The sequence below is a fragment of the Hyaena hyaena genome, unplaced genomic scaffold (assembly GCF_003009895.1).
Source record: "Hyaena hyaena isolate Hyena2069 unplaced genomic scaffold, ASM300989v1 scaffold_249, whole genome shotgun sequence".
NCBI lineage: Eukaryota > Metazoa > Chordata > Mammalia > Carnivora > Hyaenidae > Hyaena > Hyaena hyaena.
In genome coordinates, this window is record NW_024080880.1 from 723,032 (window position 1) to 741,329 (window position 18,298).

Consider the following 18,298-nt stretch of genomic DNA (forward strand, 5'->3'; position numbering starts at 1 on the left):
CGGGGGAGGGGGGGGGTCAGGGAGAAGAGAGACAGAGAATCCCAAGCAGGCTCCATACTGTTAGTGTGGAGCCAGATAGGGGGCTTGAACCAATGTGATGTCATGACCTGAGCAGAAATGAAGAGTTGGACACCTAACTGACTGAGCCATCCAGATGCCCCTGGTTTTTTTTGTTTTTCTTTTTCTATTGTCTACAGCTTGAGCCTCGAAGGGTGACAATATTGTCGAATCACAGGTCAGGAGTGGGCCATTCTGTTTCTGTACTAGGCCAGGGTCTCTGTGGGGGAATTCAACCAAGGGGCACCACCAGGGTGTGAGAAGTCTGCAGAAACGCTAGAAGTATCTGCAGTTACTTTGATCCATTTTCTACCTCACCCTCCTTCTCATTTCTAACAGTGCTTCCTTGCACTGTGGTTTAAATAGCCAAGCGCTTTAGGGGTGGACTATTAAAGCAACTCTTACTGGAACCATAGATTGATGGGATATAGGGCACATTTAATATATACCCAGATAAACTTGTAATTGAGTTCAGCACTGCTTAAGCACCTGATCTGTACTTTGTCAAATGGCCATGGTGATATAGGAGATTATGGATTTTTTGAACCTAGTTTATGAAGCTTTATCCATTTTTTCTTTCCTGGTACAGCTATGCTGTATTTAAAAACAATCTGTGACATGAAAGTAACATTTATTTATTTATTTATTTATTCATTTATTTATTTAGTGTGATAAATTCTATGATAAATAACAGAACCAGTTATGCCTGTAGAAATAGGATAATGAAGGTTTCTCAAACACCTTACATTTGCTATTGGCACAAGCAACAAATTCTTTTCATTTCTGTGCTTAGTTCTGTGATTTGCCATCAATTGAACAGTCATACCAGATGCCAGTACTCGGGATGAGTAGAATGATGTGTACCCAACATGGGTAGAAGTGGAAACTTGAGATATCTAACATAATTAAGCACAGGTTAGCTTATTTAATTTTGCTTTTTAAGACATAAAAATACCAGTCTTTCTGTAGCTAATGTCTCCCCACTTGTTTAATTCTCTTTTTAAGCAACTGATGGAAGATGTTAGAATTAAGTAGTGAAAGAAACACAAATCTAATTTGAAATGGAAGGACTGTATTATTAACCACAGCTCTCACTTCCATTTATTCTCTTTTATTGCTTATTTTTGTGTTTTTTAAATCTTTCCTATTACCTATGATAAATTTCAGTCCATTCTCCTTTTCTAGCCATCTCTTTTGCATATGCTCAGCTAACAGTTGGAATAAAGGTATTAAATAACTTATTAGTACACCTCTGCTGTCTATTCCAAGCTTTAAAGGCTCTCAAAACGGCTATTAAATATTCTCATCTCTCCAGCCTTTTAATTTATTTTTTAAACCTCTGGCATCTGCTCAACTTCTCACACTACCCAGCTCTAAATTTCGGTATCTATAATCAGCTTCTTCTCACTTGTGGGTTTCAACTATCATAAAAGGCAAGCATCTCCTTTTTTGTTGCTGTTGTGTTTTTTACATATTATATAAGATAAAGTTATAACTTTTCCACAAAGTGCCAGCCTGTTCAGTCGGAACTTTGTGTTTTTAGCTTTGAGTGGGAAATCATTAAGCCATTTGAAATAAAACATCATTCTAGACAATTGGAGCATATTATTTTTTATGATTTCCACTGAAAATACATAGGTAGATAAACTTTCTTCATGTAGAAAAATGTGTCCTGCCATCTAGGAAAATTTGGTTGTTTAATTATCAATTTCAAAATACTACACAGTAACATGTCAGCCCAGGAATCTAATTTTGTACACCACAGCTGCCTTTACCATCTTGTCAAGTTTCCAGGAATGTAAGTGTTTATTACTCAAATCATCTGAATCTCTATTAGTTCACTGAGAACAGACCCTATTAATTTCTTTGCGATCTTAAGTATCTCTTGTCAGGACTATGTGGTTTCATAATATTATTATCTTCTGAAACCATTTACCCAGTTCATGGCTAATCTTTAGTTTGAACAAATGAACTTCAGCAGGTGATGAAAGATTTCCAGAAAAACCTCCTTTATTATTTGGTTATAAGATAAATCATAAAGCTTAAAAAATTATGCTGAAGAAGTTAGCCAAAGTGACTTCCATATTTTATTTATTATCTTATCACATTTTTAAGAGTCATCATGCTCATTAGCAACATTGAACTTTCATAAGTTTCTCTCATTTTCAAACCCCTTTATTTGTCAACATAGTTGCTTTTTATAATCAAATAAAAATATTTATATATATGTTAGGAATCATTTAAGTCTTGTGCGTTTTAAATGCCTTAATAATTAGGAAAGAATTTAAAACCTCCTTTTAGGAAACAACATAATTTAAGACTCTTAACATGTATCGAGATCATGGGAATATTCTCTATTATCACAAATTGTATTTTCCAAAAGAAATGGCTACAACAACACCCAAATTCTTAACCACTATGACATATATTTTTTCTAGTAAATGGCATCAGAAATATAAGAGCGGTCTGTCAGTTATGTCACACTTGACTGAAGAGGTCTCTCAAATATAAATATACAATTAAATATGTATGCATATCACAGGATATGTTGGTAAGTGTATGGGATTATAGAAAAGGTTGTCATTTTACTGTCATCATTGGGATTGATAGCACGGAGAATGTTTTAGAATGACTGTGCTGTTATTTCTCAATAGTGGAATAATGCCATTTGACAAAAGAAAAATGACAACTGCCTTCTCGTTTGTTTCAGTATCAATTTACAAAACAATATTTATTTTTGTGGTGCCACCCTGGAATCCTGACAGAGTCTGTCTATAAAGCAGAGGCTCTAGTCTGTGAGTGTATTTGAGTGTTTAGTTTAATTACATCAATTATTTTTAAGTGTATTTCTTTTGAGTAAGATGAAATATATCAAGAAGGAAGCCATATAAATTATTTCCTTTGTAGACTCACCATCAAAAACAATATAGAAATATAAAGCCGTTCGTAATTTTACTTGGCAGAATAAGCTAAGACCTCAGAACAAATGGAAGACTTCTCAAGCCTTTTGTTTGTCTCCTGAGCTGAGATATAAGCAGAGAGCAAGCTCTACGTGCTAGAAAAGCGTTACATAGCAGCCAATGCTTTATGCCTTATCTAATACATATGGATGTAGCAGCTTTTCATGAAGAGAGTAGCGTTGTCATTGGTAAAAGAGAAGGAATAAGTTACCTAATTCTAAGCTAAGGCCAGGAAGGTCAGCAAGAGGAGCGTACTTTATATCACTTTTAGGACGACTCAAATAGTAGCAACTGTGACTAGAAGCTTAGGCTTCAATTCAAGCGTGACAAGAAAAATATAAAATATAAATAAATAAAAGTGAAACAGCAAAAACATGGGGGAAATCAATAGACTAAATGAGGTAGTGTTTGTTTTTCATTTAGTTTTGTGTATTAAGGGAATTGATTTGTCATCTAGACTATAAAATCCATGAGAGCTAATTAAATGCAAAACTCTCATTACCTGAATTTTCTCTCAACAAAGGATAGTATTAAAATGTCAGTAATAGTAACAGCCTAAGAAACCAACAGAAATGGAATCAATAATCCAGATGCAGAAATAATATTACAGTAGCTGAGATGTCCAGAATTTCTTCTAGTAATGAGGAATTGTATCTCACATTTATTATACATTATTATAAAAACAACTTATGAAGAAAACAATGTCAAAAAGGTCTTTCAAAATCTTTATAATTTTACATTAAATTTCTATATTATTACAAAGGTGTTTTAAAGTAAAAAACTTTGAGTCACCTGGGTGGCTCAGTCAGTTAAGCATCTGACTTCGGCTGCGATCATGATCTCGCAGTTCATGAATTTAAGCCCCATATTGAGCTCTGTGCTGACAGCCAAGAGTCTGGAGCCTTTTGCAGATTTGTGTCTCCTTCCCTCTCTTCCCCTTACCCTGCTCACACTCTGTCTCTGTCTCAAAAATAAATCAACATTAAAAAAAATTCTTTTTTAAAGCTTAAACTTCTCTAAATATAAATTTCCTCTTTTTTAAGTTTATTTATTTATTTTGAGAGACAGAGAGAGTGCATGCACGTAGGAGAGGGGCAGAGAGAGAGAGAAGGAGAGAGAATCCCAAGCAGGCTCTGTACAGATAGCAACCTCACAAACTTTGAGATCATGACCAGAGCCAAAATCAAGAGTTGAACACTTAACCGACTGAGACATCCAGGTGCCCCTGAGTATCAATTTTCATAGTTTTTGTCAAAATGTATGTATTAGATTTTATCATGCTGTTTGGTAATAATTTTGTTGTAGATATTTCTAATATTAAAGTAATATATGTGACTTCTAGGCAATGTTTATTTTTAAATATATATATGGAATTTATGTTTCATATTTGACACAATGGGTAATTATGATGATTTTTTTAATGTTTATTTATTTTTGAGAGAAAGAGAGAGACAGAGACAGAGACAGAGCATGAGTGGGGGAGGGGCAGAGAGAAATGGAGACACAGAACCCAAAGCGGGCTCCAGTCTCCCAGCTGTCAGCACAGAGTGCTGCCCTGGGCTCAAACTCACATAACTGTGAAATCATGACCTGAGTCAAAGTTGGATGCTTAACTGACTGAGCCCAGGTGCCCCTTATGATGATTTTTTTAAAAAATTTATTTATTTATTTTAAGAGAGACAGAGAGAGTGTGAGCGGGAGAGGAGTAAAGAGAGAGAGAATTCCAAGCAGGTTCCATGCTGTCAGCACAGAGCCTCAATTTGGGCTGGATCTCACAAACCTGAGCAGTAATCAAGAGTCAGATGCTTAGCCAACTGAACCACCCAGGTGTCCCAATGATTTTTAATTAAGTTATATTTTTAATTTGATTCTATGCTTAAAAATAAAATGCTAAAATGTCTAAGAATAAATGTTTTAGATGTGCTTATTACAATGTGCTTAGTATTTTTAATATATAAAGTATGAAACGTTTGTTCAAAAAATTGAACACCTACATATTAATATTGATTACTGTCATAATTGTTAAAATTTCTAACTACATAACCTTAAATATTACAAAATTAAATGTCGAGTTTAAGTAGACAAAATCCCAGGTTTTCACATGTACGCTGAAAGGCATTAATTAGAGTTGGAAAAGAAAAATTTATACATTGAAGATAAAACTAGACTAAGAGTATCTACTGTGTAGTTGGGATATTAAAACAAAACAAAGCAAAACAAACAAACAAATACAAAACAAAGGATTATTCCTGAGGAGTTAAATAAAACTTCTCAGAAGAGGTACTATTTAAATTAAGCCTTGAGGAATAAATAGCTTAATCAGACCTGTGTTTTAGTAAGTTTATTCTGACAGCAATGTGAAGAATGTATAGAGACTAAGAGAAGCTAGAGGCGGGCATATTTTATTTTCAATGTTGTAAATAAATGTATTTAAATTTCTTAATCATTACAAACTTTATTTTAAACTTTTGGTTTTTTAATTAATATACTTATTTCAGTTATTTATTTCTGAGAGAGAGAGCATGGCAGTGAGGGAAAGGTAGAGAAAATGGGAGAGAGAGAATCCCAAACAGGCTCTGCATTGTCAGCACAGAGCCCAATGCAGGGCTCAATTCCATGAACCATGAGATCATGACCGGAGCTAGAATCAAGAGGTGGATGGTTAACTGACTGAGCCACCCAGACACCCCAAAATCTCTTTCTAAAAGCTTTTTTCAACATACACACATTGTATACTGTATACCTTTTAAGCTTTCTTTAATCTAGAAAGAGACTACCATCTTACATTTTCCTCATGGCATTTCATTTTGAAGAAACAAGGGTCGTGGTCTTGTAGAATGTCATGTAGTCTGGATTTGTCTGATTGTGGACGTGGGTATTAAACTGATTTCTCCATCTCTTGACTTTCTAAAAACCTGGTAAGTAGGTTTGAAGGACTGATTAGGTTCAGGTGAAACTTCATCTAGTGTGGAGTCTCCACAGGTGTCATGCCATCACGAAACACATTAGGCTGGGAGGCTCTCTATTAGCAAGGCTACACTGTTGTGTATTTCAACTTGTGAACAGCAAAAAACATATAAGGTTTTATTTTAGCACTATGTGAATATCTAGTGTTTTCAACATTTATTGATGATCATCGCCTGAATCAATTACTTACCAGGGGCTACAAATGTTTGCTTTTAAAAAAAAAATCTGATATCCTTTCTATATTATTTAGCTGGCATTCTTCCATTAGAACTGTTCTCATCAACTGAGGATGAGAATTAGAATTTTATTTGTTTCTTTTAAATGACAATTTTCAGAGTAAAGAGATGATATAATAACCACCACAAATGCCATCAGGAAAGTTTTTCTGTCCTTTTTCCCTTTCTTTATATCAATACGGACTCACTGTGTTTTTTATATTCATTCCAATGTGACAGTCAGTTGAAGACATTACTCTTCTCAATGTTCAAGTTGTCCCAAATTTTGCATGAATAAACTCCTTCAAACTGGATCCTATATCCTTTGTATATGTCTTCACTACTCTGCTCTGTTACTTGCTCTCAAGTAAGAAATATCTCAGACTCCCCTTTAACTTGAGTGCACCAGATCCCATAATCAGTTATTAGTGTCTGGAGTCTCTTTTACTAGGGAGTGGGCACTAGATTCCAGACTGGAGGCACTAGGTTTGATTCCTAAATAAATGCTCAAAGGCACATTATTCCCTGTGTTCCTGCACATTTTAATGGGTATTTTTGTAAACTTAATAGCCAAAGGGGAATTCAGCTGAGTATGTAACCCCCAGTAGCTGTATCCTTTATTTTTTGAAAGAAAACTTTGCTGTCATGAACAATAATGCCATGAGCATATAGCACATGTATCTGTATATGTGCATCTGTGATATATCTGTAAAAGGGGAATAGACAATCGTAAATTATGCTCGTTTCCTTACAAAATGATGACAAGTTATTGTCCATGGCAGTTGTACCCGTTTACGCTATTTTTTTTTTTAATTTTATTTTAGAGAGAGAGAGAGAGAGAATCTTAAGCAGACTCCATGCTCAATTCAGAGCCCAGTGTGGGGCTCAATCCCATGACCCAAGCCTAAATCAAGAGTCAGACTCCTAACTGACTGAGTCATCCAGGGGCCCCTACACTCTTATATTATATTCTCACTCGTCTATTTCATCTTTACCCATATTTAATATTGTCAGGCAGATTTTGTCAATTGCTTTGTTTTGAATAGAATGTTTTGTTTTTCTATTTTACTGATACTACATGGAAGGAAATATAATATTACCCTAAAGTAGACTGTGATAATTAAAAATCCATAGTATAAACTCAAAAGCAATAACACACAAACACAAAAGGATATAGGTACTGTGCAGTAATAGGCTGTGCAACAGTCTTGGGTTGTTTGAACATAGCTCATTTTAAAGAATGATTGAATCTTCACCAGCAGCTGAGAGAAAACCAATAAAACTGAAATATACGGTCTGATTAATAGTATACTGCCTTAAACCATGCAGATAGTTATACTAACAATTCAATTTATTGTGAATTTCTGTTTTTGTTTTCATTTATTTTGTTGTTGTTGTTGTTCTGGGGACCTGGGACACAAAGTATCAGTTTGACATTTGGGCAGGCTGAGGCTGGAGACTGAGTTGTTAAGGTCAGTCACTCAGGTTTTCTATGCCAATGTAATTGGCCTCCAATAAAACCTTGGACACCAAGGCTCAGATGAGCTTCCCTAATTGGCAGGACTCCATATATGTTATAACACATTATTTCTGGGGAAATTAAGTGTTGTTTGTTCAACTCCACTGAGAGTGGACAACTGTATGCTCATGTCTGTATCCTCCTGAACTCATGTGCATATTTTGCATTTGCTTATTTGAACATGTAATCTTTCACTGTAATCAGCCATGACCATGAATAGATTAGTGTTTCTAAGCTCTGTGAGTATTTTTAGCAAATCATCAAACCTGAGGATACCCTTAGGAACCCACAACACAGGTACTATGCTTTTTGCACATAAATTTGAAATCAGTGGTAGATTGATGGAATGTGGCACAAAGCAATATGATGCTTTAAAAATATGATGACATATTTTAGTCTCCTTCCAAGAAGGGGGTGACTTCTCAGTCTCCTTTACCTGAATGGTCTTTGCTGTGCTTGCATGAATACTCGCTCACAGTAGCCCTCAAATACTGTGTAAAAAGTTCAACCATTCAGTGGTCACCAGGCTGTGAGGAAGCTTAAGTCACATAGAGGGACCTCAGGCAGGTAATCATTTCTAGTTAACTGTGATCTATATATCATCCCATCAAAATGACAAAAATGTGAATGGAGTATAAAGATAAATCTTACGCTCTGTTGTACAAATCTCCCACAGCTATTTGAGTGTCTCTAACTGAGGTGCCAGGTATGAGACAGGAAGAAGTCTTCCTAGGCATGCCCTAGAAGAATTCCTACCCTAACAATAAAATGGTGGTGGTTTTATGCCACTCAGTTTGGGATGATTTTCATACAAATAATTGAAATAAATTTTAAATGCCTACTGCCATCAAAATTGCTTCCTTGTATTTTTCTTGTTTGTGTGCAGTAGTAAGGTCATATAAAAGAAGGTTTCTTCTTTTATTCTCTGTTAAAAGTTTCCACATAGGAACTCTCTGTTCTTGAACCACCTTACTTACTCAAGAGAGAGAGTTATATTTGGCCTAAATCATCTTTTCTTATTTCTATATTTCTTCTAAACCTGCTGTCTGAATTACATTTTCCTGTATTATAGAGTTTCATCTTTCCAGTACTTAGTCTTCTGAGAGTCAAGAGAAAAGAACAAAAGACTCATAATTGCAGACAGCATTCCTTTGCTGTTTTTCTTTTTTTTTTTTAAGTGTTTTGTCAATATCTTGAACATTTCTAATCATAGGAGACATTTTTTGAGTTTGGGCTACATTTTTTTTCTCTTTAGGCAGGCATTCAGTGTTGACTTAATATATGTAGCACAGTTATAATCTCCTTGGTTATATAATTTCCCTTTGAATAACCCTTAGCAATTGGCTTTTTTTGAAACTTGTTTTAGTTTTAACATTTAGAGTATCAGCAAATTGTAAAATAAGTATAAATATTGAAACTATTGAGCTTTAAAAATGAACCAGCTTTCAGCCTATGCCTGCAGATTAGGAATGCCAATTAAAGAGAACAATTTTTTTACCAGCTATTTCCATGTGTATTGTGTCATTTGATTTAGATACCACACTTCTTGCTATTTGCTATTATTATCACACTTTAGAGTTGAATTTCACAAGGATTAACTTATTGCCTCAGATCATATAATAAGTGGCACCCCTGATGTTTGAATCTATGTTCTGATTCCCAAGACTTACATATAAGACACTTACCCTAGTTCCTGCTGTATAAAAACAGGGGGAAAAAAGTTAACTATCACTTATAATGATAGTATTCAAAACAATATTGCATTATGCATATTTTAGTGTCAGCTTTTCTAACTGTTCTAGAATTCATATAACAGGAAGTACATCACCCAGCCAGATGGTATTCCATGTTAATTTGCTTTTTTAGAAATTTCAACCAATTAAGTTTCTTATAGGCAATACAGATACATATGTCTTTTATACTTTATACTTTACTTTATACAATTAAATGCTTTATGAAATGTTTACAAGTTTTACAATTTTATTTTCGTTAAATAACCAAAGCTTTATATCAGAAGTATTCTACATGTTCATTTTATTAATGTGCAGCATCCAGATCCCAGCTTCTTTTTTCTTTTATTAGATGTGTAGAGGAAAAAAAATAAAGGCTTTCTTTTTCCTGAAACATTAGTTGTTCTTACTGGTCATATTTATACATTTATTTTTCTTTCTAGAGAATATGCTTCTTCTCTTTATGTACAACTTCATGTAAACTTGTTAGTATTCTTAGAAATTTTTTGAATTTTTCAAAGTTGTTTTCATTCAGAAATAAGGATCTCATATTTAAATTTATGATCACAAATCATGTTCACTTTCCTAGTTATGAGAAATTGCTTTGTTATGGTTTTGAAATTAGCAGAACACTTAGTACACAAGGATAAATTCAATGCTATTTCCTGCACTAGTGAGAAGAAATAAGGTTTGGAGAAATCTATCATTTTTTATTTATGTATTAGTAATACTTATGTGGACAAAAACATGGAATGTCAAGAAAAAATGACTGATGTGCATATGGAATCTTAATCGAGGAAAAATAAAATTCTTTGGAAAAGTAAGCAGAAGATTGAGAATGTTTGAAAAAGGACAAAAAAGAGAAAACTGCTTTTCACCCAGCTCTCTCAGACACTTGTAGAGAGGAGTTAAATCCTCTCAGGGGCAAAGTCTATCATTCTAAGCAGTGACCAGAAACAACGTGAACAGTGACTGCATCATAATGAGAAGAAATAGGACAAAATGTAATGCTGAAGAGAATCTTCCAAGAGGACATTTGAAGAGAAATTTATGATGCAAGTATTGGCTCTCTCACTCAATGCAGAAAGGAGTTCATCCTTGAAATGTATGAGGGTTGCTCTTACATATTATATTCCAATTCTATGATCTTTAAAAATGGTATCTTAAGCTGAATTATACTTTCCTATCTCATCCCCTATTGAAGTTTTTTATTGTCTTAGGAATATTGACACTACATCACCCTGGATTTTATTATTTCTCTCTTATTCTCTGAGTGTTTTACATTTCAGTTGTGTTCTTCATGAGATAATCTTCCAGTGTCTCTTCTAAAAATTATTTTTATGAAGAGATTTAAAATGTTTCATATGTATTTACACAGTAATTCTATATACAGGCAAGTCTCTTTAAATAGCCTAAAGTGTGGAAAATAAATCTCTAGATCCTCTATTCTATTTATGTGTGTACCTATTTATCTATCCATATATCTGGCCATCCATCTATCATTTACCTATACTGTTTCTCATCAGGATTTTATTTATGTACAGTAACAGGAGGTCACATGAGAATATTTTTGTCTTAGTGTTTTAGTACCTTCTATAGAGGTGTCCTATACATATATAGGATATGCTCTGCATTAGGAAAACTGATTTTGCTCTCCTGACCTATCATTCACCATTTGTCTATGACTATAAATACAAAAAAATTAAAAACAATTTGGTCTTTAAGACAAGTTGATGTCCTTCTCCGTAGGCAATGTTGTGGTATCTCCTCTGCTCACTCTGTGTTCCAAATAAGGGATATTTTAAGAGAATGATTCACAGAGAAAGCTGATGCATCAGATATCACTCAGCTGCAAACACTTGTAGGACCACCACACAGTGCTAACAGAGAAGAGTGCAAAATGTGGTTTTGGAGTGCAGCCGGCATTTTCAGAGCTTAGAAAGGCAGAGATGCCAAATGGACTTCAAGGAGAGTGATACAGATCAGATTGGCTTAAAAGGTGGCCTGGGAAGTTGTGGTGACTTGAGCAGAAAGAGGGAAGAAGCTGAAGGGGAATAATAAGTAAGACATATTAGACCTTGAGGCAGGCCACAGGTAAAAATATATGTGTATGTATGTTTCCTGGGTCTATAAATATAATTGTGTTAAAATGTATTACAAAATGCATGATGTCATTGCCTTGCTTGAGGAATTTTTATCCCTGATTTTGTCATGGCTCATTTCTGTTTTGGCAATAAGACCTCAGTTTATATGCTAACATGTTAGGCAGGCTCTGAGGTGGCCTTCAGTGATAACTACTTCCTGGTATTCACGCCACTGTATAATTCTACTCCTTTGAGTCCACCTGGACATACTGATTTGCTTAGAATGAATAGTATATGGCAGAAATTATATGGGATGTCACTATTGAAGTTAGGTTATAAAAAAAGAAGTTGGGTTATAAAGGCTATGGTTTTCAACTTAAGCACACCCTCTATTGGATCTCTTGCCCTCGAGGAAGACACCTGCCATATTGTGAGACAGCCATGTGTAGAGTCCCACATGATGACAAAATGTGGCTTGCTGACAAGCAATTAAGTAATCCTGGAGCTGATCCTCTGCTGTGGAGCCTTCAGATGAGGCCACGGTTCTAGCCGAAAGTTGACCTATAATCTGTTGAGAAACTTTCAGCCAGAAGCAACCAACTAAATAATGCCCAAATTCTAAATGATAGAAACTAAGAAAATAAATGCTTATTGTCTTAAGGCACTAAAGTTTAGGTTATTTGTTTCTCAGTAATAGATAGATAATGCATTCATTTCCTAAGATACACTTTTCTTTGTCTTCCTATCCAAACAGCTACACTTCCAATCATTTGACTTTATATTATTTCTCTACATGACACTTTTCACTATCTAATATGCTGCTTCTTGTTTTCCAATTTCTTTTCCATCTCTTTAATATAGAATATTATCTAGGTGAGGACAAGAAATTGTGTTGTTTGACACTGTATCCTCAGTGTTATGAAACAGTGCCCTACATATGATAGCATTCTTAATAAATATTTTATGAACAAATGAGTGGAAATTAAGTGAAGATAATATAGTATATACACTTTTACAACTTAAGTGTTTATTTGTTTTATCACAGGATTTACTTTTCTTAATCAAAGTTTAGTATCTCTAATAACTATGTCATACTGCATTATATGGAATTATCACACACACACACACACACACACACACACACACACACCCTGAACACAAATAGGAAGAATTCATTAATGTCTCAATTAATGATACATAAGCCTCACTATGATTTGTTCTATTTCACTCCAGCCTTACTTCCATCCTAATATTATGTTCTAGGAAAAATAACAACTTGGGTTTCTTCATATTCAGATTTATGATTAAATGCTGTTGCACATGATAGTCCCTCTGCTTGAAATGTTTTTGCTTCCCCTTCTGTAATCTTTGGTTCTATGTGTGATGAAATATATAAGAACAATTGTGTTAGACTCAAATTGATTTGGGTAAAACTAGTATCACTCCAGTAAATATCTTGCTAACCGTTCTTTCTAGTTAGTAAACTTTTATGTTTTCTTTTTTCATGCACGAAAATTTCCTTCAAGTCCTAAGGAGTGTGTGGTAGCGGAGACAGAAGTGTCAGCAATTATTCTAGTAGAATAGTTAAGATTTTCTTCTACAAAAGTCGGGGTCAGTCTTACTGTCCTCTTAATTCCTATAGTGCACAAGCACAGGACAACAAGACACCAGATTCATGTCTGTATCCTCCTTGTGATCCACTATTCTTTGGGTAAGAGATATAAATGAGCCTGACTGTGTTTATATTTTTATTTCTTCCTAGGATTGGAAAACAGCACCTAGAAATTTATTTGGAACTTCTAAAGGTGCAATTTTTCTAGTTGTGCCAAGATATCTTAAACTTTTTTTAAATGAAGTTAGAAATAGTCTGGGAATACAAATATAACTGCAACTCAACTTAAAAAAAACAAACATAGCAAACAAAAACAAACAAAAACCTTATATTCTGACTGGGGCAAGATTATAAGAAGGAAGAAAAGAACAAGGCATAGTCTGGAGTTAATAATTTTGTGGGGAGACTATAATAAAAAATGTCTTTTTGTCTTACTAGTTTCACATGTATCAGAAAAATGGGCTAGGTTACATCCCAGAGTAGTCCATTGTTAAAAATATTTCACTGGGTAACTGCTATTCAGCTTTTAAGATACAACTCTTCAGTCACCCCTTCACAAAGCCTTTTTTGACTCGGATTCCCCTGTTGCATTAGTTGCCTTTCCTCTACGTTCTACATTCCTTGTACATTTCTTACCATGGACTTATAATTTTTATCATGTTTTATCTCTTTATAACCCCACTGGGTTATACTAGGCTAGAAGAAAGGCCCCAGCTAATTCACTTTGGTATCCTCATATCTACTATATCATAGATATAGTAGAAAAATGTAAAAATTGTCAGCCTTTTATCTTTCTAGTATAGAAAAAGGCAGGCTTAGGTGACTAATATCAATTGAAGATTCAGAGAGTAGAATCATCTAGAGAGAAAAAAACATCTCCCAAACCTGACTCCATCTCACAAGGATGGCTGTGCCTTAGAAAGACAGGACCTTCTGAGGCAGTGACTCTCAAAGAATGGGCCCTAGACCAGCCACATCAACAAAACCTGGGAACTTACTAGAACTGTAAGTTTTGAGTCTCCACCACCGATTTACTAGAACAGAATCCTAAGGTTGGGCCACAAATCTGTATTTTACTTTGTCCTCCAAATGGATCTGATTTTATCACCAACTAGTGTTAAAATTAATGTTTTGAAAATTGGTATTCTAGGTCAATGGCTCATTGTATAGCAATATTGAAACCAACTGTAAGTTTTTACAAACTATGTGTCTTGCTTCCTCCAAGGAGGAAACATACGCTTTTTCATATGCTCCCCTGCGGGTTTATAGCCCACAGTGACAACTGATAAAAATACCCTGCCTTGTCATGCCGGAGACCGAAATTGCACAGGTCATCCCTGATGGCAAGGCCCAGGGAAACACCTGTGTGAAAGGACTGTGCAGACCATCCCTGATGGCAAGGCCCAGGGAAGAGACTGCAATGCAGTCAGAAGAACCCCCGGAAGAATTCTTCTTCTCTGCTTTGTCTGTACCTTTTACTCTCACTTCTGCTGTTAGTCTATTCTAGGTTAATATGAAACCAGAATCACCCAAAGTTTCCCCTTCCTCCAAAATGGAAAGTACCTAAATATCATGTCTTCCCCCTCAATCAGATGTTGTCTAATAAATATTGTAGCAATTAGCAAAATTGGAGATAGTCTGGTATGCATTGGGTCTATGAGAGACCTAGAATTCATTTTCCTTGTGTGAGTTTAATTGCCAGTAAGAATACCTATTATGCTATAAGCAGAGACAAAAACAAGACTTACTAGTTGTGGCGGACTTTCTTGAAAAAGTGTTAGAGAAATATTTGCCTGCTGACCTCAAGCCTGTAAGGCAACTTACGGATTGTTCTGGTCAAAGAATGAGATTGGTAAATACAGAGACCAAATTCTAGTTGATCCACGTAAAACATTTCCATACGTCATCTATGATAAATGTTGACATTGTTCTTTCTTAGTAAGGGGTTGTGAGAGTCTGTTACCTACAACCGCAGGTACAAGTATATCCTGTTTTTGCATGCCCACTGAATTTAAACAATTAAAGGGCACCGTGATCTCATGGATTCTGGCAATATGCTCCACTTATCCTTAGATACCCTGTCATACGTAGTAAAGAATATATAAAACTTTGTTATGACTACCTGGTTAAATTTTATTGGTTGAAGTAGAAATCATGTACCATGAAATCACTGTTGCCAAAAAACTTAGAAATGTTAAGTCCTATGACTGTATTCAAAAAATGTAAATTGTTTAAGCATGATTGTTTGGATTTGTTGTATAAAAACCCTAAGCTGAAAAATAAACTTGAGCAGTCCACCTGAAGAGGCTGGCTCCGTGTCTTCTTTCGCCGATGCCAACCATCACTCTCTGGGCCAACCCTGGCTTGCAGAGGCTGGTCCCCTGCACTGTCACAGAGTGACTTCTGATAATTCCCATCATGAAGGTCCATCACAGTCTGTTCCTCTCTGATCAATAATACAATCTGTGCATCTTATACAGGTCTTTTCAGTTCAGTACAGGTGGTCTTGGATAGGCATACATAATATAAAAATTTTTCTATAAAGTGAATATTCAAAGCTTAAAATCAAATTCTGATCTAAATCTAAATATTTTAATAATATACTTGAAAGCTGGTTTAATTTTAAAAACCTGAAGGCGTTAGTTTGTATATATGCACAAACAGAACAAAAATAATATTAAAATCAGTAATAACTTCATGGTATAAAACAGTTTTTCACCTACAAAGTTGCCTGAAAGTCATAAATGAGTTTCCTCAGACACAACTCTCCTTCATAGACATGAAAAAGTGATCTCAACATCAAGAGGCTTTTCCATCGATGACAATGTGATAAAATATTTATGTTTCAAAATGTGTGCTTAAAGTTAGGTTACAGTGAAAAGAATACCCAGCTGATTTATTGTACCATATAATTTTAAATGTCATCCATTATTGTTTAAGTAATGAATTTATTAATAAGCATTATCTTCTATACTTTTACCTTATTAACAAGGTAATTAACAATTAATTACCTTACAAATGTTGATAAGAAGGAGATCAGACTAATTTAATTTATGGGAAATATTCCTATTGTACAGCAACACATGTATATCTTAATACTGTTTTAGCAAAAGCAAATATTTAAAAACTACCATTAAAATATTGATGCTGCTAACTAGTATTTTGTTGTTGTTAAGAAAGAAGTAAGTTTGCCCCACGATTTTAGATGCTTTTATCTTCTAATGTACTTTGACAGACCACGCTATTTTCCTTTAAATTAATCATGAAATTGTCTTTAATTTTTGTAGACTGAAAGCAAGTGGTACAGGCAGAGGAAGTTATTTACAGACATTATTAAAAACAGCATCTACTATAAGGTTAACCTGTGATGTTTACACATACCTCATTTTATTTTTTCTTTTTATATATTTTCAATATTCAGTGACTATATGGAATTAACTTTGAAGAAGTGTCTGTGTATAAAGTAATATGTTTCTTTAATTATCTGTATAAAGTAATATATTTCTTTAATTCTTTAAATATTTGTTTCCTTTTAAATAAAATCTACATACAAGATAAATTAGAACATATTGAAATTATATTTAATACCTTCTGAATTTCTTTTAAGCTTGAAATGAGTTTTTACTTTCTCACGCAAAAGCCAGAAAATATAAACTTGGAAGAGAGTCAGTATAAAAGTAAATCATAACAGTTTAGTTTAAACAGTATGTATTCTTACTTTATACAATTAGGATCAAGATTTCATCACAGTAACACCTACTGTTAAATGAACATGAAGATTAAACCCCTCATGAAAACAGCCATTACTTTGCACATGCATTTCTCCTGTTAATTATATCTTACTTCACATTTCAAATGAAATTCTCCAAACTTGCATTATTTTAACTACAAATTAAAAATAAAGCTCTTGGCAAGGTGGTTAGTACTCTTAAAACAATGGAATTTAGTTAGTATGCTTATTTGTCAATTAGTGAATTGAATATGAACTAATTTAAAACTCTTAACTTTTTATCATTTCACATTTAATGCACAATTTTATCCACTTTTATTTTGAATGCACAAACTGTGGACATATAAACATATTTCCTATAGTCTAGTCTATTAAAATATTATTTTATGTACTTTAAGGCTTTTATAATTAAAAATGCTTTTATGTATAAGCTTTATGTGCTTATTAAGCTAGTGATTTATACAGAAAGCATATAATCACATTTTTTATCTGTAAACTGTGCTATATCTTATCTAAGGAGGTTGATGTTTTAGAATTTAAGTATATTTCATAAGCTAAACATTGCGAAGTTAAAAGGCAAGCCCATTTCCTTCCAAATGAATGGCTCTTTTCCTATAGGGCATTATGTCTCTGTGCCTTCCCTTAGTACTTATATAGATTGCTAATATAAAAAAAGCTACAGTCCCAATAAATGCAGGGAAAAGCGATCCTTCAAAATTAAAGCAAAAAAAGGAACAATTTTGAAGATGATGGTAACATACAATAGTTAAGCCGTTTTAGCTGGATGTATTTACCTTAGACCGCTCCCAAATAAATATTCTTAAAGTAGTTGAAATGTATTCACTACACTAATGGTCAAAAATCATTTGGATTGACAAATCTTAGAATATGTTGGTGAAGGAAGAAAATAGATTTGTCAAAATATTAATGTTTCATATTCAACCTTTGAAGACCAAGAACATAAGAGTAAAATTATTATTGTCATAATTTCTATTATAAAGCAATGAACAACTATTGGGGTCAACATGAAAACTCTTAATATTAAAACCAGGGAATGTATTTTTCCATTGTGTACTTTTGAGTTGGGTCCTATTATAAAACAAGGTTTGGGGGATTTTTAATATTGTGAAACAATATGAATGGAGGGGTAGAGCGTGGAGAAAATTAAGTTGTGTTGACATGATTTTTTTTAACTGACATGCTTCCTATCATCCTGTGTTTAAAAAGCTGCTGATGAGCAGCTGGCTACACAAAAATCAACAATCTAATGAAAGTTAAAGCAGGGAAATGTACATGGAGAAAAGAAGAGTAAAGCACATATATTTGGATCAGTTTCTTCAAAACAGGCCAGTTGACCCTAAACCACTCCATAATATAATCTCACACAAAAATCTCTTTCAAATTCATGATCCTAAATTAGGTAT